Source organism: Macrotis lagotis, chromosome 5 (genome assembly GCF_037893015.1).
Source record: "Macrotis lagotis isolate mMagLag1 chromosome 5, bilby.v1.9.chrom.fasta, whole genome shotgun sequence".
NCBI lineage: Eukaryota > Metazoa > Chordata > Mammalia > Peramelemorphia > Peramelidae > Macrotis > Macrotis lagotis.
The window spans coordinates 145,863,683-145,890,332 of NC_133662.1; the positions used below are offsets into that span (position 1 = coordinate 145,863,683).

Genomic DNA, 26,650 nt, shown 5'->3' on the forward strand with positions numbered 1-26,650 from the left:
CATAGATTTCTCCCCTTTACATAGATCTGACAGATTATTTCTTGGTCTGTTAATTGGTCCACAGTATTGCCCTTTATCTCTAAATTCTGTCTCCATTTTAGCCTTATTTTGGGATAAGGTGTGAGATGTGGTTCTCTGTTTAGTTTTTGCCATACTATTTTCCAGTTTTCCCAATAATACTTGTCAATTAGGGAGTTCTTTTCCAAGAAGATGATGTCTTTGGGTTTGTCAAATAGTAGATTACTATTAATTAATTATAATAATTAATTAATTAGTATAAATAGTCATTTACTACTGTTTCTTTTGAACCTATTCCAATCCACTGATCCATTTCTTATTTCTTATTTTTTAACCAATATCATTGTATGTACTTATCTGGTTACATTTATTTGGTTATTTTTTTATATTTTATTTGTTTTTTAAATTATATACAAGAGTAGTTTCCATCACTTTTGTAAGGTTTTGGATTTTACAATTTTTTCCCCCACCTTCCCTTCCCTCCCCTACCCCACCCCAACCATGGAAGGCAGTCTGATATTCTTCGCATTGTTTCCAGGCTATACATTGATCAAAATTGAATGTGATGAGAGAAAAAAAAATATCCTTGAGAAAAAATAAAATATTAGAGATAGCAAAATTATGCAGTACATAAAAGAACTTTTTTTTAAATTGAAGGTCTTTGTTCTTTGTTTTAACTCCACAGTTCTTTCTCTGGATACACATGGTATTCTCCATCATAGATACCCTAAGATTGTCCCTGATTATTGCACTGATGGAATGATCAGGTCCATTAAGATTGATCACCAACCCCATGTTGCTGTTAGGGTGTACAATGTTCTTCTGGTTCTGCTCATCTTGCTCAACTTCAGTTTATGCAAGTCTTTCCAGTCTTCTCTGAAATCCTTTGGAATATCATATTCCAGGCTATTTGTTCCCTTAATGTTGATGCCACCAGGTCCTGTGTCATCCTTACTGTGGCTCCTTGGCATCTAAATTATTTCTTTCTGTCTGCTTCCAGTATTTTCTTTTTTATATGATAGTTCTGGAATGTGGCCACAATATTCTTTGATGTTTTCATTTCAGGAGGGTATTGATGTGTTCTTTCAATAACTACTTTGCCCTCTGGTTCCATGATATCAGGGAAATTTTCCTTCAATAGATCCTGAAATATTGAGTCCAGTTTTTTAATCCTCAATGTGTTCAGGAAGTCCAGTGATTCTCAAGTTGTCTCTTCTGGATCTAGTCATAAAGTCTGCTGTTTTGCTGATGAGTTTTTTTTAATTTTTTTTAGTTTTATTAACAGATCCTTGTGGTCTCATGAAGTCATATTCATCCTTTTAACTATACTAAGAGAAATAGAACTCTCAAGAGTTACAAATGTTTTATCTTCCTGTGTAGGGCTGTATACAATTTTAATGTTCTTTAACAACATGCTTCCCCTCCTCCTCCCTTTCCATTTACCTTTTAATGAATCTTTTGAGTCTTGTATTTGGAGATTGAATTCTCTGAGCAGCCTTTTTATCAGGAAATTTTGGAAGTCCTCTATTTCATTGAACAGAATATGCTGAATTTTGAAGGACAGCTAATTCTTTTCTTTTTAGGTTTTTTTTTTTTGCAAGGCAAATGGGGTTAAGTGGCTTGCCCAAGGCCACACAGCTAGGTAATTATTAAGTGTCTGAGACCAGATTTGAACCCTGGTACTCCTGACTCCAGGGCTGGTGCTTTATCCACTGTGCCACCTAGCCGCCCCCCAGAACACCTAATTCTTAGTTGTAATCCAAGGTCCCTTGCCCTCCAAAATACAGTATTGCAGGTGCTCAGGTCCTTCAGTGTTGAAGTTGATAAAATCCATATAAGTCTGATTGTGTTTCCTTTGTATTTCAGTTGCTTCTTAGGGTAGGTAGTACAGTGGATAGAGCTCTGGCCCAAAAGTCAGGAGGATTTGATTTCAAATCCTTCTTCAGACATCTAAAACATATCTAGCTGTGTGAACATGGACAAGTCACTTAACCACACTTCCTTGCAAAAAAACCAACAAAAATTGCTTCTCTTTTGCTGCTCTCAGCATTTTCTCCTTTATTGGAAAATTCTGGAAATTGGTTATAATGATCCTAGGAATTTTATCCTGGGGGTCTCTTCCTGGAGAAGTTCTGTATATTCTTTTTTTTTTTTTACAAATGATTAATACATTTTATTGATTCCAGGGCCAAAATGAGCAGCATTTGGTTAGTTAAAGGTGAAAGACACCTTGTTTTTTTTAAAAACAAAACACACCACCACAGAGCTGCCGTGTTTCAGCCTCAAGAGTTGGGGAGAAGAAATTTCTTTGGAATAAGACAATCTTCAAAGTTTTTTTTTAAAGGAAAAGAAAAGATTCTTTACACAGTGTGTAGAAAGAAGGTAAGAACAGAGGATGCACACTTGCAGTATCTGATGATGGCTTTTCCCTTGAGATTAATGGAGTGAGTCAATATCAGAGGTAAGTAAAGTGGGAGGACTCAACCTCCCTGGGCTTCACCCCTTTAAGTTCAATTAAACAATATATCCAGCCACCCTTGTCACATACACTCCTCACCACCCTTCTAAACATGGGGACTGTTATTTGGTCACATTATATGGGGTGTTAAGGTCAGCAAACAAAACCTACCCTGTTATGAGGTACAGAACAAAGAGGAGGCAATACAGGGAGTCCCTGCTCTCCCCATCTGGCAAGCTTAGAGGTCCATAAATGACAACTGAGGTCTTAGGTCAATGGTTTTTCAATTACAATCACATTCCTGGATGAAAGGTAACTGTGCCCAAGGGATCCTGTAGAATTAATACTAGGCCTTCCTCCTCTTTCCCACACCCTCCACCTTGGGAGGTTTAAAATTGTATATTCCCTCTTCCCACAACATACCCTTCCCAAATAACTACTATTTATAGAACTCCCACTTGAATGAGGAAAAACAACGGCCCACTAAAACAATCTCCCCCCCAATACTTGTACCCCTTCTTGTTCCTCACCAACCCCTCCCCTCTGCCCAGCACTTAAAAGCTTGGACTCTTGCTCTGAAGTTGTTCAGCAATGTTGTGGTCTTGCTTGGCCTGCAGTCATTTGGTGCTAAAGTGGTCTTGGGCAAGTCCCTTAACTTCTCTGTTCCCCAGCTTTCTCACATGTTGCTTTGGAGAAGGCTGCCAGGATGCTGGTGAAGACCACATCTGGGGACTGAGATGCGTCCACTGCAGAATGGATCCCTCGTTTACTGTAGTACTGCACCAGGGGGATAGTCTGGGAGGGGTACGCCTTTAGACAGGTTTGTAAAGCAGTTTCGTTATCATCTGAACATCGAATCAAAGGCTCCCCAGTGACATCATCCTTCATGTGCTCCTTTGGGGGGTTGAATTCCTCATGGTAGGAGTGGCCGCTTGCAGGATGGATCAGCCTTCCAGTGATTCTCCGCTTAAGTAGAGTCAGCGATGTTAAACTCAATGACTGAATCTAGCTTTTCTTTCCTCTTGTCCATGAGGTTATCAAGCATTTCTGCCTGTCTCACTGTCCGAGGGAAGCCATCTAAGAGAAAGCCATTTTTGCAAGGAGGGCTATCTAGGTTCTTGATTAGTTCCACAACCATATCATCACTCACCAGTTTTCCAGCATCCATTGTCTTCTTGAGTCTCTGGACCAGTTCTGAGCCGGAAGCTACCATGGCTCTCAGCATGTTCCCGGTAGCCAAATGGCAAACACAGTAATTTTCAGCCAGCTTGGGAGCCTGCGTGCCCTTGCCGGCCCGGGCAGCCCCAGCAGGGCGGCGCGGATGCCCCTGGGCCAGCTCTCCTTGGGCTCCGGCGCCGTGGCCACGCTGGGTGCCATCGTCCCCCGCCGGCCGCCTGGACCCCGACAGCGCGCGGCTCCACGACCTCCGGCAGCCCAGTGTATATTCTTTCAATGGCTATTCACTCTTCTTAATCTATCAGATTTGGACAGTATTCCCTGATAATTTCCTAACATATATTAACATATATTTTCCAGGCTCTTTTTTTGATCCAGGCTTATTTTGTTCAATGGAATCTTGCAGTCTCATAGATTTATTGGTTTTTATTTATCTAATTCTAATTTTTAGGGTTTTATTTTCTTCAGTTAACTTTTGTGTTTCCTTTTCCAGTTGGTTAATTTTACTGTTTGCTGAGTTGCATTCTATTTCCAGTTGGTTGATTGGATTTTTTTGAAGAGTTTCATTCTTTATCCAGTTGGTTATTTATACTTTTAATGCAGTTGATTTTCTTTGGTCAGTTTTTCATAATTTTCCTGTATGACTCTCATTTCTTTTTTCCATTTTTCCTTTCTCACTTCTTTGGTTTTTAAATTCTTTTTAAGCTCTTCTTTGATCGTTTGGATTTGAGTCCAATTTGTAGATTCTTTTGAGACTTCGCAGGTAGGTAATTTTTCACTACTTTATTCTTCTGAGGTGGCATTGTTACCATCTTTATTTGCATAGTAGCTTTCTATGGTTAGTGCTTTTTTAAGTTTTTTGCTTATTTTGATTGTTTGAGTTCTGCTCCTGGGATATAAGGAGTATAGACCCAAATGTTTTTTACTGGATCTGGGGTCCGAGTCCTGGCTTACCTTTTTTTTTTTTTTTTTTTTTTTTTTAGGTTTTTGAAAGGCAAATGGGGTTGTCTTGCCCAAAGCCACACAGCTAGGTAATTATTAAGTGTCTGAGTCCGGATTTGAACCCAGGTACTCCTGACTCCAGGGCTGGTGCTTTATCCACTGTGCCACCTAGCTGCCCCATCCTGGCTTATCTTTGACCAAGATGTTGCCTTTGTAGCCCAGTACTGCCTTTGCTAAAGAAGCTCTATCTATGCAGTGGCTTGTTCCCCACCCAGTCCAGTTTTTTGCCCCAGTGTTCTCAGCATTCAGACTTTGTTCCCTCTGGCTTTCTATCTAGCTGCTATGACCTGTGCCGTTGTCTAGCTGTGGGCACCTGACCTGCACTATGGCTAAAAACCTTCCTCTGACTTTCCCCACTGTCCCACCTGGTTGGGTTTTATTTCCTTTTCTCCCCCAAAGAGACAGACCTTCACTGAAGAGCCTCCACAATGTCTACAAGTGAAAATTTGCTTCCATCTTGTCTTTTTTTTTTTGATAAGATTGTTTTTAATGTGTGTGTTGAGGCTTTCTTTAGCATAGGGAAAAGCTCCAAGAGTTTCATCTTGACTCCACTCTGGAAGTCCTGCAACCCTCTTTATCAATATAGATTGAACTAGCTCTGCAACTTATCATGTTCCAGAATTGCCTGGTCAGCTGAGTTGAAGAGAGTTTACTGGATCATTCAGCTGGGTATGTCAGGGCAAGAATTTAAAAGCTCAAGTTCCAAGTTCCAAGGTCAACTCTATATCTATTTCCTCACATTGCCTCTCAAATAATTGTCAATTGAGAAAAATAAAATTAATTCTTATTTTATTTCTCCTTCTTCCTAGAAGTTTCATTTTTCCTAAGTTGCCTATCATTATTCCAATGACCAAAGGATTTTTTAAAATCTTAAACACTTAAAATATGCAATTCTTTAATAATTTCATGGATATATGAGAAGAGAATCAGAGGGATCTTAGAGATATCCATAATACAGGCATTCCCTCAATTTGTGTAGAACAGAAGGAAGCTTATACCTTCTATCTTTGGTGCCTCTTGCTCATCCATGTTTTCTAAAAGAATCCTCCAGATTTCCTCAACATGTTGGAGACATTACTTTTTTGTGATAGCAATGAAGTGTTTGAGCTGCTTAACTGTGTTTCCTCATCTTTATTCCATGACTGGCCCACCCACTTTTCTGGTCAAACATTTCCTCAATGATATCCCTCTTACCATTTAATCCTCATCATTCTCCATTAGAAATATGCCAAATCCCCATCTGGGGAACCTGTGAGACATTCATCATTTTGATGTCATCGAAATTTTGGTGTTTTGAATTTCACAACCATACAACAGAAAGTTTAAAACTCTAAGACATACCAGAGTGGCTTATTTGCCACACATTTTTGGCACTGAAGTTAAGGAAACTCTGTACTAGTCATCTTGAAATGTAATACAAATGGAAAGAAAAGAGATATATAATGCATCTCCAAGGAACATAGTTTTTACCAATTTCAAAAATGACACTTTGTAAATGAGAAGAAATACATATAATGATGTTGAGGCAGTGCTATGAATTAAAAGTAATGGTAAGATGAAATATGAAATCAATTATTCCTTAGCACATCAACTTTGAGAACTAGGATTTTAGTTTCAATAATTTAACAGTTTAATCTTTAAGGATCAAATTGGATAATGCATATGTGCTTCTTAAGTTCTAAAGCACTATGTAAATGTTAATCATCATTATCATCCTTATTAGCATAAGCATTGTAGGACAATAGATATTTTCCATATTAAAGAATAAGGGTAACTAAACTGTGGGATCAGAAAGAAGCAGTGGCACTAAGGACTAGTAGCATAGAAAAGTAGGAAAAACTAGATTTATGTGAGAAGCTGACTAGGTTAATGTTAGAGGGTGGCTATAGAGCTGATCACTTCTGCAAAGGAACAGATGAAGGAAGGGCCAGATGAGACTGCTTCACAGGTAGAGGAGCAGAGCTCTGAGGATCTGGTATCCCTGAGAAGTGTCTCTAATGTCTGTGTTTATATTCTTTTATGTAGTGTGTATCACTGCAAAAAATTTTATATATTAAACTGAATTTACAGTTTTTGCAGTTCTTGTGCACAAAGAATAGAAAGGATTTGAATGTTATTCTGTTTTGAAGAATACCTTCTGAACCCTTCACATTTCTTTCAGTTATCCCTGTATCAGAGTTCATGGAAGCTCTTAATACAAAGTTTTAGGGGTAGAAGAGGGTTGGGTAAGGACAAAATCAGACCATCAGTACCAAATTGAGGAATGATTCCCCCCCCAAATAGCTTGTAGCTGCTCAATTAAGTTATTGATAGAGAAGTCTCTCCTGTGAATTTTAACAAATGATATCAATCCTTTTTTAAAAAATTTATTTAAGGCAATGGGGTTAAGTGATTTGGCCAAGGTCATGCAACTAGCCAATTATTAAGTATCTGAGGTAAGATTTGAACTCAGGTCCTCCTAACTTCAGGGTTGGTGCTCTATCCACTGTGCCACCTAGCTGTCCCAAATGATACCAATTCTTACAAATTATATCAAGTAGAACATTATTAAAAATGATGTTAATTAAATAGCATTGGTATCATTCAAGTATGTTGAGCATTTAAATTTCAGGATATCTTAAGGGGCAGAAATAAAATCTTTACAACAATATACATTTTTTTCAACAGCAATATCTTAGTTTTAAGCTCATATGTAGCATGCTAATTGCTGGAGAAGAGAAGGTTTTTCAAGCAAGAAGAAGCTTTTCACAAGGCTGTGCATCATCCTCATTATAAAGGTAAACATTTTATTTACATGGAAGTAGCAAGGCTGAACATCTAAAATTTCTACTATTCTTCCATTTATTTATTTATTTTGCTAGGCAATGGGGTTAAGTGACTTGTCCAAGGCCACACAGCTAGTTAATTATTAAGTGTCTGAAGCTGGATTTGAATTCAGGTCCCCTTGACTCCAGGGTAGTGCTGTATCCACTGGGCAACCTATTTGCCCCTCCACTTATTTTTTTAAAAAGAAGAAATTCAACATTGCAAATCCTCATGTAACCTTTTCTATTTTGGAACTGTGTAAGCAAGTTTGTAAAGGAGTTATAACAAACCCAGGTAGTTCTAAACTTAACAAATTATATTCTGAAAGTTGACCAGTAAGTCAACTGTATGGAACACAATGCTATTTGACTAAAACCAGAGCCATTTATAGTGACTAGGTTGCACACAAACACTCAGAAACCTATTTAATGGAGAAGAGAAATATCTAGCAACAAGAGTAATAACAAAAATTGATAAAAGTTAAAATTTATACAGTACTTTTTTAAACTTTTCCAAGTACTTTACATATATTATCTCCAGGATGACATTCATATAATTTTAGAATTTGCAAAGCACATTTTATATACTATTCCTTTCAATACTTATATAAGATACTGTCTTTATAATGTACACTGATATTATTGATAGTACTATACTATCTTTAAATAAAAATATATTCAGAGATACAGCTTGGATTACTAGTTTTGTTTGGTTTTCCTTTGTTTCTCTTTGTTCCTCTCCCCTCCCCAATTCACAATCACCAACCAGATAAACTTCTCTAATATAATTATTCTGTGATATTATATATAAAAAAATTCTGGGTTGGTTCATCATCACTCTTCTGGATTGCAACTTTCATGAGAGAAGAAATGCACCATGTTTAAAATCTTAATCAATTGCTTTTAAAATTGCATTTCTTGAATTGATACAGGAAATCAGAAATCAAAGGTTGGCTTTCTTTAGGGGTATTTTTCCCCAATTTACAAATGGCCAAAGGATATGCAAAGACAATTTACAGATGAGGAAAACAAAACAATCCATAGTTATATGAAAAATTGCTCCAAATAATTACTTGTTAGAGAAATCCTAATTAAAGCATCTCTGAGATACCACCTCACACCTCTTAGACTGGTCAATATGACCAGAAAGGACAATGATCAATGTTGGATGGGATGTGGGAAATCTGGAACACTAATACATTGTTGGTAGAGCTCTGAACTCATCTAACCTTTCTGGAGAGAAATTTGGAATTATGTTCAAAGGACAACAAAAATGTGCCTACCCTTTGACCCAGCAATACTACTACTACTACTAGGTCTATATCCTGAAGAGATAATGAAAAAAGGTAAAAACATCACTTGTTCAAAAATATTTATAGCAGCCCTGTTTGTAGTGGCAAAACATTGGAAACTGAGTGAATGTCCTTCAATTTGGGAATGGCTTAACAAACTGTGGTATATGTATGTCAAGGAATGCTATTGTTCTATTAGAAACCAGGAGGGATGGGAATTCAGGGAAGCCTGGAAAGATTTGCATGAACTGATGCTGAGCGAGATGAGCAGAACCAGAAAAACACTGTATACCTTAACAGCAATATGGAGGTGATGATCAACCTTGATGGACTTGCTCATCCCTTCACTGCAACAACCAGGGAAAATTTTGGGCTATCTGTGATGGAGAATACCATCTGTATCCAGAGAAAGAAGTATGGACTTTGAACAAAGTCCAAAGACTATTACCTTCAAATGAGAAAAAAAATATATATTATTATATAATTTTACTACCTCATACTTTATTTTTCTTCCTTAAGGATATGATTTCTCTGTCATCACATTCAACTGAGATCATATAACATGGAACCAATGTAAAGACTAACAGAATGCCTTCTGTGGGGGATGCGGGAAGGAAGCAACAATGGGGGAAAATTGTAAAACTCAAAATAAATAAAATCTTTCTTAAAAAATCTTAAAGGTATTTTTGATGCAAGTGTTAGAATGATCAGAATAATTGAAGGGCAAAATAGCCTGCTCCAAAGTAAGAGCTCTGGAAAGTAGAGAAGGAAAGAAAAATGTGGGCCACATGTATATATCATTGACTAAGGTGAATACTGGGTCACTTCAGCCTATAGGAGGTAGATGAGTTTATTTGTATGAATATGTGCTTCTTACTCTGGTTTCATAAATTATTTATTCATCATACACTCTTTTTTTAATGTTAATCTCATACAACAATTAGATTTTCTTAACCAGGAGTTACTTATCATCGGAAATTATTAAATTGGCTTTCTAGAACAAACCAGTCTTATGTGAGTTTGTTCAGTAAAAGTCAATTTTTCCAAAGTTTAATCACTGTAGATAAGCAAACCATCAAGCATTCAGACCTGCTCAACTGGGAACTCCTAATCTGGAGTGGGAAATAATAACTGCAACCATGAACTTTTGTTGACCATCAACTCACTTTCCTCAAATTATTATTTCTGCTTCTGCCTAGTTCTCAATTGATTCATAATCTTTGGTCCTGTGATGGTGATCCTAATCATAACAACTTAAATTTATTTATTTGTTCTGAGAACTTTTTATTTTACATTTTTTTATTTATTTACACATTACTAAAATGGTCTTGAATGAGTAAACATAATCCCCCTCCCCCTACAAAAATAAAAAAAAAAACCTCAAGAAAAATAAAATGAAGAAAGGAAAAAAATGTGTTTCAGTCTATGTTCCAATACCATCAGCTCTGTCTTTGGGGTGGATAGCATTCTTTATCCTAAGTCCAACAAAGATGTTACTTCAATATTTTTCCACAGTTGCTGCTGCTGCTTGTAATTTCCTCCATCCATTTCTCCCCACTACCAATTATTATATTTTCTCTCTCCTTTCACTCTATCCCTCTTCAAAAGTGTGGGAGAGCTGAATGGAGCAGTGGACAGAGCACAGGCTGTAATCATAAAACACATGTATAAGCAATAATGCATTTGATCACAACAAATGTTGAGAGAATAAGAATAGAATTCATACATAAAAGGTCACCATTGTAAAGAGAGAAGAAAGCAAAGACATTGAACATTTTCAGGTGCAAAGATGACATTCTATAGTGTAGAGAATATTGGACTGCAAACTTGGAGGTCTAGATTCTAGTACTATCTGTGACATATAATAACATGCGTTAATCAAGTCAATTTTATCTTCTACCAAAAGTTCAAGATTTGATCTACATTATCTCTAAAATTTCCTCCATTTTAAACATTCAGGGAGAATCTAAATGGGGAAAATGGATGCCTTTGGGCTAATCAAGTTTCTGTTCTTTCTACTGACATAGAACCTCATTCCCTTAATGATTATCTACCCTTCTTCCCTGTCATTCACTATTACTATTTCCTTCATTCATGACTAATGTATTAGGCATTCTTGTCCATTGTCCTGAGCCTTCCCACGGATGTAGTCCTAATTTCACTTTGTGTCCAGTCAGGAAGTTGTTCCTCTTCCCAACTTCAATTCATTATCTTCCTATAGGGATCCTTTGATCCTGGAACCCTATAGCTGGTTCACATTTCTTAATCCCAAGTTACCACCAGGAAGTGGCTAGAATTTCCAAGATGTGGAGTTATCTCCTTTCTGTGACTTCCTGTGGTTTACTTGTATTCTGTCCCTAGTTATCTATAGAAAGAGAACAAAATGGCAGAAGGAACCTAGGCATTATAATCATCCAGTTACCTCATTTTACAGATGAATAAGTTGAAGTTCTGGGAAGTTGTGACTTGTTCAAGGTCACAGAGTAAGTGGCAGAGCCTAGTTACTTCCACTGCATTGCATTGCATTCAATGCAGGGCAGAAAGGATCAGGAAAAGCCCCATTTCAACTATTCATTTAATATTCTGGAGGAGTAAGGAGGAAAAGAAAAATTATTTTTTTCCTGACTTTTCTTTAGCTTTTTTTTTCACAAGGGTCTTAAATCAGACATGCCTTTTTTGTTCATTGCCAAATGAGAAGTGACTATATTCCCATCCTGAAGACAAAATGATTCATAGATTTAAAGATTCATAGATTTAAAGATCATTCCATCAAACAACCAAAACATAGAGAATTGAGTGGGGTTGGGTGTAGGGGAGGAGCCAAAGAGGTCATCCTGGTGTAAGATGCACCCCCCCCTTATTGTTCCTCCTCCATTAAATGGGCAGTTAGTTCATTCCTTCCATATCAGAATCAAAGTTTGATTTTTGTGATAGTCTTGAACCAAATTAGATGGAAAGACTCATCCAGTTTCCCCAGCAGTAAGGAATGGATCATTCATTTTCTTTCAGAGCTTTTCCAGTTCCAGTTCATCCTCTGAATCAACTGACTTGTCTCCTTCTGAAAGGATTCAGCACTAAGGTAGATATTACAACAGTGGTAATGGTTTGAAGCAGTAATAAAAAGAAGAGTCTTGAACAGCACAGAAAAGGGACAGAAAATGGGTTGTTTTGGAAATTAAAGAATTTTAATATGCTGAAATAGTGTCATTGAAAGCAAGGAGTAAAAAATGAACTTAATAAGTGCAATTGTGGCAGTACAGGTCGAAACAATAAGAAGTAGTAATTATATAGTCTTTTAAGGTTTGCAAAGTGCTTTACAAGAATTATCTCATTTTACTCTATGCCAATCCTGGAGGTTTGTCATTTGACAGAAGAGGAAACTGAGTTTGTTATTTGTCCTTCATTCTCAAAGACCATGGTATCAAGGAAGTGATACCATGACAAGCATGTGAATTGGATTTTAGTGAGAGGGTGATATGCTGAATCACCAGGATCCTCCAAAGTCATCTGAGTCTAGTGACCAGATATGGATCAGGATTACTGGAGGTAGCCATGGATACCAGGCAATCAGGGTTAAGTGACTTGCCCAAGGTCATATAGCTGGTAAGTGTCAAGTGTCTGAAGCTGTTTGAACTCCAGTACTCCTAAATTAAAAACTGGTGCTCTATCCATAGAACAATTTAGTTGGAAACTGAGATAAACAAAAGTTAAGTGACTTCTCCATAGTCGTATAGCTAGTAAGTATCTAAGGCTGAATTATAATTTGAGTCTTCCAGAATTCAAACCCTGCTCTATCCAATGTGTCACCTACTTATATCATAGGAAACTCCCATTATCCCATGCAGTTATTCAAAATCTTGGTGTGGAAGGTTCCTTTTGAAACTTGTCTTCTCTCTATATAGCTTCCATCTTTAACGCAATTTCACTTCATGTTTTTTAAAAAATGGGTAGATACCATAGAGCCAAAGAAAACATCAGCTATACTATAAGGAGGAGAGGGATTCTTGTTCATGATTCCTGATTGATCACAATGTGAGCTTTTTTATTTGTTTTGTTTTTTGTTTTTTGCCACAGCAAACTGTTTATCAACATGGTTGATAGAAGGTCATGAAGATCTGAGGATCAAATCTCTTCTCTATAACACCCTGACAGTGTGATCCTGGAATGTCATTTAATATGTAAATGCCTGAGAAAGCTCTTGAAACAATAAGTTGCTTATAGTGTGCCAGTCAGAACTAGTAGAAATAATTTCTCATCAGGGGCTCTTTATACCAATGAAATCACAGAACTGATGAATAAAAAAAGATAATGAATATCATCTACTAGGGCAAAATTGAGCATAGGATCTGTTTCATTCTTATTTTTGTCTTTATTATCTATAGATATACAGTGGTTGACACAAAGGAGATGCTTAATTAATGCTTGCCAACAAATAGAATGGCTGTGATCATCTCTGGTAAAAGGCATACCAGTACCAAGAAAATCACTTATACTTTAAATAATCAATAATATCATCTCACAACCTGAAATAAAAAAAAATAAAAGAATTTAGGTATTTTTTTTTTGGTCTTGAGGACATCCCCTTAAACTCTTGAGAACTCAAAATCTGCACATTTGGAAGAATTTTTGCAACCTCAGGTATAAGAAGCTCTGGCAAGTTAGAAAACAGTGAGACTTCATGAATCAATGGTTAGTTTGCAACCAGAAAGCTTTACAAGCCATGGTAGACTTAGAGTTTCTTCACCTCATCCAATCAAACTCTGAAATTTTTGGTTCAGCTAGTGTTGAGAGGCAATTACTAGTCACTAGTCCATTTTGGAGCTCTCCATGGTTCTGACCGACTCTCTTGGATTTTGGATTTCTCCTCATGATCTTCAGTTCCAAACCTCAGGCCACAATCTAACTGTTCATTATTTCCATCCACGCTAATGCCTGTCAACCATCTGGCTTCCTGCCCTTAGGAAATGATGGAAGTTTGGCAGTTGGCCCAGTCCACAACTTTGGAACAACACAAAAGCTTTAATAACTACCAATGATTTAATGAAGCAGCTGTGGATTTGGAGACAGAAGAAATGGGTTTGAAACTAGCCTCTGCCACTTTTGGATCTCTAATTGAACTACATGATTCCCAGGGTTCCTTTTAATATAAATCTATGCTTTTATGACTTCAAATCCAATATCCTTTCTATTTTGTTCAGTTTATTGTCATAGAATTATTTTAGACTTTTGGGTCATCTAGACTCACCTATGCATGAAGAGTAATCACTTCTATGATATCTGTGATAAGCAGTCATCTAGAAATTTTTCAAGACCTCTAGTGACTGGGAAGTTATTCTCTTGTGAAGAAGTCCATTCAATTTTCATCTGACTATAATGATAATTTTCTTTGAATTAATTTGAAATAATCAGCTATATGGTTATCACCTGTTATTCTTAATTATGCAGTCTGCGTCCAAGCTAAGAAAATTTAATTCTTCTTCTAAATGATAGCACTTCAGATATTTGAAAACAAATGTCATGGATGTCCTAGGTCTTTTCTAGGCCTCAAATTCTGAGTTTCTTTAACAGTTCCTCATTTATGATGGTTATGATTTCCCATATATGGATATGATCTAGAATACAATTATTGCCTTTCATAAAATATGCAATACAGAACTAAAGTTAATTATTTTCATTGGGTTTAAATAAAATAGAGCAGAATGGGACTGTCATTTGCCCTGTCCTGAACACTACAGTATCTCTTTCCTATTGTGACTTTTCCCAGCATGGTTTTGATATATCATGGATTGACATAAGAAGTCAAATGTGAATTTTGGGGGAGTTTTGGGGAAGCTGCGTCCAGCAAAAAGTTTAAAAAATCAGAAATGCATAAAAATGTGTATAGTATTATATGATATTAATAAAAATTTTGTAACAGGGTACTTTAAATAGATCATAAAGGAGAAGGAAAAATTCAGATTTTTTCCCTCTGGTACAAGGGGAGGGCAAAAACTTTTACATGAATTTTCCAGGTTATAGAGGTGCCATGACCCCAACTCCCACTATGTGAAAGGAATAATCACTTAATATGGCCCATGATTGCATTAATTTTGATTTTTGTGTCATGTTGAGGTGAGAATCAATAAATTTTCTAGCCTTTTTCACATCAACAATTGTTTATCTTTGTCTCCTCCAACTTGTATTTACAATATTGATGTTAGAATCTAAGAGTAGGATTTTATAACCATATCTATTGAATTTAAACATAAGAGTACCATTCCATCATTTTACCTTGTGAATACTTCTTATATTTTAATTCTATCATTAAATATGTTAACTAGCCTCCATATATATTTGTGTCATGTCCAAATTTCATAAATATTCCCTCTATGTTTTCATACAAGTGACTAAATTCAATTTAAATACATTCAAAATAACAGGTTGAAGAATACATTTCAGGGCAGCTAAGTGGCGTAGTGGATAAAGTACCGGCCCTGGAGTCAGGAGTACCTGGGTTCAAATCTGGTCTCAGACACTTAATAATTACCTAGCTGTGTGGCCTTGAGAAAGCCACTTAACCCGTTTGCCTTGCAAAAATAACAAACTTAAAAAAAAAGAATACATTCCTAGGTCATTTAACTAGATCTTTTCCCTAAATTTGACAGTGATATATTAATAAATACCCATTCTTATATCATTATATAAACAATTTCACATCCACTTAACTTTTATTAGTCTAATCTTTCTGACTTGACCATAAGAAAATGAAAGACTACATCAAATTCCTTTTTAAAATTCAGGCAAGCCATTCAGAAGAGCAATTTGGAACTATACTCAATCCATATCCTTTAATCCAGCATATCCTTTAATCCAGCAAGTCCACTGCTAGGCTTGTATCCCAAAAAGACTTTAAAAAGGTAAGAAGATCTTCTTATAAAAAGTATTTATAGTAGCTCTTTTTGTGGTGACTAAACATTGGAAATTGAGGGGATGAGCATCAATTGGGAAATGACTGAACAAGTTGTGACATATGATTTTAATAGAATTTTATTATACTATGACAATTTGGATGATTTCCAAAAAAGCTAGAAAAACTTATATGAACTGATGCAAAGTAAAGTAAGCAGAACCAGGAGACTATTGTACATCATAATAGAAATATTGTACAATGAGGAACAGTGAATGAGAGCTATTCTTAGCAATACAATTGTCTAGGACAATCCCAAAGGACTCATGATGAAAAAAAAATGCTATCCACTCCAAAGACCTGATGCTGTCTCAAAACAGACTGAAGCATTCTCTCTCTCTCTCTCTCTCTCTCTCTCTCTCTCTCTCTCTCTCTCGCTCTCTCTCTTCATCTTCTTGCAAAAATGACTGATATAGAAGTGTTTTACATGATTGCACAGGTATATATTAGATTCCCTACCAACTCAGGGAGTGAGGAGAAAAGAGAGGGAGGGATAGAAATTGGAATTCAAAAACCTTAAAAAAAAGTTAAAAATTGTTTTACAAGGAATTGGGGGAAAAGAAAAGTATTATTAAAATGAAATAAAATACAGGTAGAATACTTCTATTGACTTTCTCAGATCTAGTTTAGCAATCTTGCCAAGAATAAAAATATTTGACTTGTATAATCTATTCTTAATGAAATAATACTTGCTCTTAGTGATCACAACTTCTCTTTTTAAGTATTCAAAACCATCATTTTAACTTTCTAGAACTTTTCAGGAATCCAGATTGAGATATGTTAAAGAATCTATTTCATCCATTTTATAAACATATTTGCCTTCTAACAGCAATCATATCAACCTATCCTTTTAAGCATTCAGGATAGAGTTAATAGAGATTTGATGTCTTGGAGTCATTGGAATGATAAGTTCTCTTTTTCTATTAAAATAGCCTTTATTAATAAACTTCTCTGCAGAGGAGGATCATTTCTCCTAGTTAGAAAGGCCTAGATAAGTTCTCTTTTACTATTCCATCAACTTTCTTGGGTTTCTGGGCTAGAGAAAAACACAAAGAAAAGAGGACTTCTTCCTTTTTTCTAGTATCCACCTCATCTTACTCCCATTGTCTCTTAGATTTTCCTCTTGGTCCTACTAACGCTAATGGAAAAAAAAACCCTTTATTTTCCTTTTTTTGAGAGATTTAATGTAATAAACACTTAATACTTTTTTAGCACCATTCTTTAACACCTATGTTTTTTTTCCTATTCAACTTCAGTTACCTGTCTTTAATTCTCTCTCCCATATATATTCTTTTAAATATGTAAGTTGATCAAATTATTCCATGTGAAACCACATCAGTTTCTTTGTACCACTGTCTTCACTTTTATTTCTCAAAAGATTTGTGCTTTGATCTTTATCCTTCATAGCATTCTATCCCCTTTGAATCAACCATTTTCTGCATTATTTTAGACAATGAAATTCTATCTAATATTGCTCTGAACACTTGAAAATTTTTTCTCCTAATGCCAAAGGTTTTGGGCACATATGCCAGACTTGCTCTTAACATCACAAATTAAAAAATGAACCAGTACTTTCTCTTAAGGTTTCAATAATTTTTAAAATTTGAATTTCCTTATTCCAAATTCAGTTGTTTAATGTGCTTTGCTTTCCCTCTAAATATTAGCTTTTTGTCATATCAAACTAGTTTTTCATATTTAGTTTGTAATTCATTACCCATCCCATCACCTCAGATTCATTCTAGTCAAAAGACCACTCAATACATGTGTAAATAATTTTCTGAAACCAACTACGTGTTATATGAGAACAATTAGGTGGTGCAGTGGTTAGGGAATTGAGTTTAGAAGCAGAAAGACTTATGTTCATGAGCCTCTGATATTTTATAGCTGTGTGACCTAGCATACGTTCCTTAACCCTGTGTGTCTTATTTCCTCAACTCTAAAATAAGCTAGGGAAAAACTGGAATATCATTCTAGTCAAAGATATTGGATCATGGAAGGCAGATCATATCAGTATCTTTACCATGAAGCACCCAATCTTTTATTGGAGAAGCTCTTAAGGTAGCTTTAAAATATTAATATTCAAAATGAATTCTTGGCATTAGAGGAATTCTTTGGAAAAAAATCTTCTAAGAAATTATGGTCACAGATTAAAATTCTCTTAATCAGATCTGAAAGTGCCCTTCTCCCTTACCAGGAGCTGATTATTTTATGTCATGGTATAAAAACCCAGTCATTCTCAGTTATCATTTTCTTAAATAGGTGTAATTTCACAATTTGTCTTTTTTCTTCTGAAGCTCATTCCTTCAATCATTGGTAATGGTAACAATGCTTCTGTCCTTATGTCTTCGGAAGACCTAGTTGAATTTCTATGTATTTTCTTGAGTAATCATTTGTCTCCATTTGAATTATGAAGGGTAAATAGTGGTTGTCAGATATAATAGTCTTGGGAAATTTTCTGTCATATTTACATATGATCAAGGACAAAACAATATGCCACTCTATTACTCTAATGAAGTCAACATATGGAGAGCTCAATACTATTCAGATGGGAGCAATGTTAGATATATATATATATATATATATATATATATATATATATATATATATATAACTTCATTAAGCCATTTTAAAAAATAAACATTATCCATAATGGAATTTCAGTAAATCTTGTCAAATGACAATATTTTGATAAGAAGGAAATTTTTTTTAAATATGGTATAATATGAGCGGCTAGGTGGCACAGTGGATAGAGCACCGGCCCTAGAGTCAGGAGAACCTGAGTTCAAATACGGCTTCAGACACTTAATAATTACCTAGCTGTGTGGCCTTGGGCAAGCCACTTTAACCCCATTGCCTTGCAAAAACCTAAAAAAGATGTGGCATAATAATGCATCCAGTGATGAGAAGTAGAAGAATATATTTATAGAGGACGACTTTCAATATGAGCAAAGTGACAAAACATACTTAGAAAGCACTAGTACAAATTATGCTAATAAATGGCGCCCCTTAACACCCCCAGTAGAGGTATATATGGCAACAAGAACTGGAAAGGAACTATCCTAAAGACAGTGATTCAACATTCTTCTTTGATCAAAGAGATCACCAATATCCTGAGAATTATTGAAAATGTATGGAAATGACCAAAAAAAAATTGTATTCCCTCTAGAACCAAACCCCAACATGTGCAAACCTTGAATATTGTATGTCATTCTAGTTATAAGCCTAGAAAGATAAAATGGAAAATGGAATTCTAGGCAGAAGAATAAAATATCTGAAGGGAGAATTCAGAAAGAAAATATGAGGGCAGTCTTTAAATGATTAGGACTCCAGTTTGGAACAATGAAGGATGAAATATAATTGATAATCTAAAAAATCAGGAAGGATAATGATAGTTCCTATGCAAATAGAGCTCAGATATTATAAAGATATTTCTTCACCACAGCTCTATAAGGCACAAGCATTCTTGTCTTCATGCTATAGGGAAATAGGATTGAGAGTAGTTAAATGATTTGTCCATGATAATGAAATTGGTCAATGTGTGAGTTAAGTTTTGAATTCATTCATCCTAATTTTGAAACCACTGTCTTCCATTATACTGCTATGCCTTTAATATACCTAAGATAAATGCAGAGTTTTTTAAACCAGACCTAGGAATGCCAGAGTATTGATTCAGCTCATAAATTTTCAGCAAATTTTGTTTACTGATGATAAACACAATTTCACAGTTGGAAATAAACAAATGGAATTGGTGGCATAAAGAGATGAGAGCAGCTAAAATCAGTAGTTTCTTCTTAAAGATAACCTTGATTTTCTGCCCCTCCTCCCCAATCCTATCCCAGAATCAACAACTATCAGCAACTTTTCTTATCTTCAGATTTCTTTATTACTTTATGCCTTACACATGACACACTGCCTTGAAAATCATTATTTGATTATATATATCTCATATCCATTTCTAGATTATAAACCCTTAAAAGTTTACAAGAAATATGATTATTTCAGACAATATCTCTCACATTTAACTAAATCTAAACTTTATTTGAATAAATTAATTCTGAAAATATTTTTGAGTATCTATTCAAACGTCATTGTGGAGTGCAGTTGGGAACAGAGAATAGCCTGAAGTGTTGGAAAATATTAATGTTGGGGGCAATCTTAGAGATTATACATCTAACCCTTTCATTTTGTAAAGTGAGGAAACTTAAGGTCCAAAGGTGTCAAGTATTTATTTAAATTCTCACAGGCAAGAAGGGGAAAATCTGAGATCCAAAGTTTTATTACTACAAATTTATTAATATAATAGCCATTATTATTAGTAGCAGTACTAGTAGTAGTAACAGAAATATTGATTCTAATGATAATCTTGAAAAGAATTCATAGTAGAATTCCTTAGAAATATAATTATCCATTTGTAAATATATCAATGATATACTTCAATGTCAAAATACTTTGTGCAACTAAGCTGGGTTTCATTATTCTTTATCCAGAACATAAAACTCTTGTGAATTTTTTTTCTACTGAAAAAAAGAAAGATACTGGAGAAGTCATTAACTAAGAGCCTTTACAGATGTTTTCTTAATTATAACCTTTGGTTTAGAAATTTCTTAGATTTCATGTCCTCTAAATGTTTGATGCTATAAACATATCAAGGCCATGTGTGGAAATTAGGGAAGTTTTTTTCCCTCTCTGGAACAAATTTCTTCCTCCCGGCATATCTGCTCCTCCCTTACATTTTCTTTATTACTTTGGAGCTTCAGTAAATTATATGCCAAAACACCAGACTTTGTCAAAGTTTGGGGCACCTCTCTGATTCAAACTTTCAAAATTTGACTATAGGACTAAAGTCACACCGCACTTGAGGTGCTCTTCCTCATCCAGACAACTCAGGAAACCAATGTTAATATAGATCTGATCTGATCTGAATACATAATCTTTTTAGGACACATGAAGCACATTTATGGAACTGTGTTTTATACATCATCATGAAAATGCGTGTCCTCTGTACATGTCAAACAAAAGTGATTTTAAAAAAAACCAGATCTCTGATTTTGTCAGTATTTGGAGCTATAGGTGAAAATTCTGCTGCCATTCTCACAAACAGATGTTCATTTTCTCTGCAAGTCATAGTCTTAGAGACATCTGATCTGAGGAATTAAACCATTGAGTGACTTGTCCAGGCTCAATTAATTAGTATATGTCAAAAAAGGATTCAACCTCAAGTTTTCCTGACTGTGATTCTGGCAATTTATCCAAATGCCATGATCCCTCTTTGAGATATGATGAGGAGTCTACGATGCTGATAATATAGTGATTGCCAGTTCAATAATATAATAAATTAATCAGTTAATATTGGATTGAGGACCTTTTTTTTTTGTTTGTATTTCTGATCCCTAGACTGTTTCATTACATGATAAGCACTTAATAAAGACTTGTAGATTGGTTGAATTTGTACTCATGTCTTTTACTTCCTGAGAAGAACAAAGAACTATGTTATATTTAGCAACTTTAAAACAATCACTGACTGTTCCTTCCCTCAAAGAGTTCTAAAAAGTGATAATCATATTAGTTATAATTGGTAAAAATACTATCTCAGTGTCTAACAAAGTCTTTTGTCTACTGTATATCTTTTGTTTTCATTGTATTTCTTTAATATGTATAAAATAATATAATTCAAAAACTTAATTGTGGAGTAAAGGAGTAAACTGGGTACTTTGGACTAATATTAAAAGCCTTTGTAGAAGGACAATTAAGAAATTATTGAAGGAGCTAAGAGATATGGATTAGGGTATGGAGGCTGGAACAAGGGAAAGGATGCTATTGTGAATCAAATGTGGCAGAATGTCAAAACTAACCATGTAGATTGTATCGTGCATGTCAAATATTTTGTGAAATTTAAAACACTCTGCAAATGTTAGTCATTATTATCACCTTTTGCTATTAGTAATATTCATAAAGTCAGAGAATCATGCTTCTCTCTTGCCAAGCTGGTAACACTGGATAGGATATTTATAGAGGAATGAGAACATTTTATAATCCATTCATTTATTCTTTTTCATCAACTTTATTTCAAATACTTAATTTAGATAGAGTCAATATCTTTGTCTTTGCAAATTCAATACCCAAAAAAAGTATATGGTGCACAGTAGACACTTAACAAACAATTGTTGAGTTAAATTAAATTGGATTGAATTATAGACATTTCCCTCCCTTCCCCCCCTTTTTATATAATAGATTGAGTGGAAAGGGCATTGATTCTGAATTTGAATGAACTGAGTTAGAATACTTTCACTGACATTACTTTTATGACTTTAGGCAAATAACTTAATCACTTACTTTCCCTGGGCTTTAATTTCCTAATCTGTAAAAGGATGATATTAGACTAGGGTTCACAGCTCTCAATTTTTGATCTTTTAAGTAAAAAAAAATATATATTTGTCCAGGGAAATATTCAAAGTCCTGTGAGACCAAATAAGCAGACAATAGTGTCTTATCTTTTTTTCTATCCATCTCTCTTTCTCTTTCTTTTACTGTCTCTCTCTCTCTCTATCTATCTCTACCTATAATTAGTAGACTCTCATTAAAAGTCATGGTAAATTGGGGGATGATTAGCTTGGTTGGAGTGAAGAAAGTTGTTGCAAATGTTTTATTGTTTTATAGACATATTGGCCCAGGTGAAAGGAGAAGCCAGAGATAGAATGATGTACCTTCCTGAGAAAGATAGTGTTACCTCCTAAAAAGGGAAACCTTGGGGACTATTGTAGTAAGTTGATCTTAGAATTATGGAAAAATCAGGTATTTTTAAGAAGTTTTTAAAAAGAGAGTAGAAAGATAAACAATGATGATATAGAAAGTGAAGAAACTGGGGTTATAAGTTTTACCTAAAAAGTATGGAGTTCTATCAATATCAAACTCTTTTCAATATTCCTTATTGACTGATTATTTTTTTTGTCTTAATATCTCCAGTGCATAGAACATAAAAAGTACAAAACAAAACTTCTGGGCAAGATAGTGGAGAGGAACCAGGCACTGTGTTAAGGTCTCCTGGTTTTTCTAAGAAATAATATGAAAGAAACCTCTTACCAGAAATTTGATTAACAAAACCTGGAATAAGAAGCTAGAAGAAGAACATTTACCAACAAGATCTATCTCTGGGGAGCCTGAGTGAGCCAGGGGCAGAGAGCAGAGAGCCAACCCATGAGTGGTAGGGTGAGACTCAGAAGAAACCTAATATCAGCCTTGGAGGCTTTGGCTGTGGGAACAGTGGTCTAGGGAGCTCCAGCAGGGCTGGGGGGGGGGCGGAATAGTTCCAGCACAGAGCATTACAGAGTGTGACTGGACATCAATCCACTTGGCTGGTTGGGAGGACCATGGGCTCCATATGCTCATTTCAGCCCTCTTCCCAGAACACAACACAGTAACAGCTCTCCCATTCCCCACCCCACCCCCAAGTCCCAGGCTCAGGCATGGACAGCAGAGCTCCCTCAGCAGTATAGAATGATTAACATTCTCACCCCAGGGCACAGCCCACATTGTTTAAGGATAACAATATCCAGCAGCATGACCCACCCCCTCCAGCCATAGGGAAAGGGCCTCAAATAAAGGTCACAGATACTCCAGAGAAAGCAACAAGCACCCCCTACTGGCCAGTCCAAGATCTGTGAACCAGCCCCTCCCCAACACAAGTTCTTAGGAAAATGAAGAAAAGCCAGAAGAAAGGGGGGCTCCATAGAAAACTACCTATAAGACAAAGACCCTAACTCAGAAATATCTAGAACTTCTGAGGAGAATGTGATTTGCTTTCCAGCCCAGAAAAAATTCCTGGAAGAAAACAGGAAGGAGGTTAAAATCAATTGGAAAAATTGTGAAAAGAAACTAAAGAGAAAATTAACACCTTGCAACAAGAAAACAAATCCTTGGAAAATAAAATTGGACAAAGGCAAAAAGAAATTAATTCTCCCAAATCCTCAATTGGGCAAATGGAAAACTCCTTCAAACATAGAATTGAGCAATTGGAAAAGGAGTTGCAAAAGGTAAATGAAGAAAATTCTTCTCTTAAAAAAAAGGATGGAGTCTGTGGAAACTAATGACTTCCTGAGACAACAAGAATCTGTTAAACAAAAGCAAAAATTCAAAAATATAAAAGAAAATATAAAATACCTCATTGGCAAAACCACTGAACTTGAAAATAGATCCAAGTGAGACAACTTAAGAACCATTTGGCTCCCTGAAAAAATTATGGGAAAAAAAGCCTGGGCTCAATATTACAGGATTTAGTAATGGACAATTGACCTGATATCATGGAACCAGAGGGCAAAATAGTTATTGAAAGAATATACGGAACCCCTCTGGAAAAAGATCTTAAAATGAAAATACTAAGAAATATTGTGGCCAAATTCCAGAACTATTCAATAAAAGAGAAAATACTATAAGCAGCCAGAAAGAAACAACTTAGATACCAAGGAGCCACCAAGGGGTAAAGATAACACAGGACCTGGATGCATCAACATTGAGGGATCAAAGGTCCAGGAATGCAATATTTTGAAGAGCAAGTGAGTTTGGAATGCAGCCAAGAATTCATTATCTGACAAAACTGAGCCTTCTCTTCCAGGGGAAAAGATGGACATTGAATGAAATAGAAGACTTCCAACTTTTCCTGATGCAAAGACCAGAACTAAATAGAAAATTTGGACTTCAAACAGCAAACTCAATAGAGACACAATGAAAAGGTTAAAAAAAAAAGGGTAAAAAAACCTGATATCCAATAAGAGGAAACTGACTCCCCACTTGGGAGAAAGATACTCATAACTCTCACAGATACTCTATTAGAGGGAATATACTTAACCAGAAGTAATATACACTCATGACTTGTCTGTGACTCTGATAGAATGATTTCAAAACAATATTTCTTTAAAAAAGGAGACAGTAAAGGGATAGGAGGATGGAGGAGACTGAATGGGGTAAATCACATTAGATAAAGAGGTACAAAGGACCTATTGCAATAGAGGGGAAGAAGGGAGGAGGTGAGAACCACCTGAATCTTACTCTCATCAGATTTGGCTTAAAGTTAACATACACACATAAGAAACTTATCTTACCTTTCAAGTATTAAAAAAGCAAAGGAGGAGGGGGGAAAGGAGGAACTAATGGGAGGAATGTAAGGAAGAAGGGGCAAAGGGAAAGGGGAAAGAAAGTGGAGGGGTATTGGACACAAAGGGACAAAAACACTGAAGGTGGTGGTATTCAGAAACAAAATCCTGGAAAATATGGATAAGGTGGTAAAAAAAAGTGAGGAAAATACAGAGGGAAGGAAGAATGGAGGGCAATAAAGAATAAGAATTTATAACTTTGAATGTGAATGGGTAGAACTCTCCCATAAAACATAAATTAATAATAGAGTGGATTAAAAACCAGAATCCTACAATATGCTGCTTACAAGAAACTCATTTGAAGCAGAGAGATCCATATAGAGTAAAGGTAAAAGGGTGGAGCAAAATATAGTTTGCTTCTGGGGGCAGCTAGGTGGCCAAGTGGATAGAGCACCAACCCTGGAGTCAGGAGTACCTGAGTTCAAATCTGACCTCAGACACTTAATAATTACCTAGCTGTATGGCCTTGGCCAAGCCACCTAACCCATATAAAACTTATCTCAGACAAAGCAGCTGCAAAATTTGCCTCATTAAAAGAGATAAGGAAGAAATGTACCATAGACAATGAAGCAATTTCAATACTAAATATGTATGCACCAAGTGATATAACATCCAGATTCTGAGAGAAGTTGAATGAGTTACAGGAAAATATAAACAGCAACTTTACTGGTGGGAGACCTCAAACTCCTGCTCTTAGATTTAGATAAATCTAACTATAAAATAAACAAGAAAGAAGTTAAGGAGGTAAATAGATAGTTAGAAAACCTAGACATGCTAGACCTTTGGAGAAAATAGAATGAGAATAGAAAAGAATATACGTTTTTGCAGTACATGGCACTAACATAAAAATTGACCATTACTAGGCTATAAAAACTTAATAATTGGGGAGGCAGAGCCAAGATGGTGACAAGAGAGAAGAATATATCTTAGAAGCTCTCTCATAAAACTTATAAGCTAAGGACTCTAATTAAATTTTTGAGAGACAGAACTCACAGAGGGACCCAATGAGGCAGTTCTCCTACTCAAGGTAACTTGGAAAAGAGCACAAAGGCTCTGCTCCCCAGGGTCAGAGCGGCAGACTGCCAGAGGGGGTGGCCTGCAAGAGCGAAAGAACTTCAGCCTCCTGGAGGCAGCCCCAGGGCGCTGGGAGCCATGGCTCACAGCAGTGGGGGAGTTTCCTGAGCTACCACCCGGGGAGCACTGGGAACAAATTGGGGGACCAGCGGGGGGTTCTCTGCCAGAGCGAGCACGTGAAACCCAGCCCTCAGGGCACATAGCGAGCAAAGTGTTCTTTCTGCAGCCCAGATCCAGGAACAGAAGCAGGCAGGAGCCCCCAGGGCATGAGCCCATTGAACTTAGGGAAGGGAGTGAAGAGAGAGACTGCTGAGCTCTGTCCTCTGTCCCTGGAACAGGACACTGGGCCTCTGTCCACATTCAAATCCTGATAGCACTCTAGGCCCCCCCATAGAACAGAAGGGGCCCCCTCCACCTCAACCCCGTGGCAGAGGGGGACACATATGGTCATTCACAGACCAGAAGAGAGGACAGAGCCTCACACATTGAGATCCTTGTGGGAGTGTCCCAAAAGCTCATGAAGCACCCCAAAACCAGGCTCAGGCTGGGAAAATGAGCAATCAGAGAAATAAGAGGAACACCATTGAGAAATATTTTGCATATGAGCCCAAGAAAGATCAAAATACTCAGTCTGAAGATGAGGAAGAACAAGCTCCTGCATCTAAAGACTCCAAGAAAAAACAGAAATTAGGCTCAGGCTATGACAGAGCTCAAAAAAGACTTTGAAAATCAAA

At 36.1% G+C, this 26,650-nt stretch overlaps 1 pseudogene; it reads right to left on the reverse strand.

The window, feature by feature from the left end:
- Positions 1-3,077: 3,077 nt before the first annotated feature.
- On the reverse strand, positions 3,078-3,853 carry LOC141489925 (adenylate kinase 2, mitochondrial pseudogene; annotated as a pseudogene).
- Between the last annotated feature and the right edge of the window lie 22,797 nt (positions 3,854-26,650).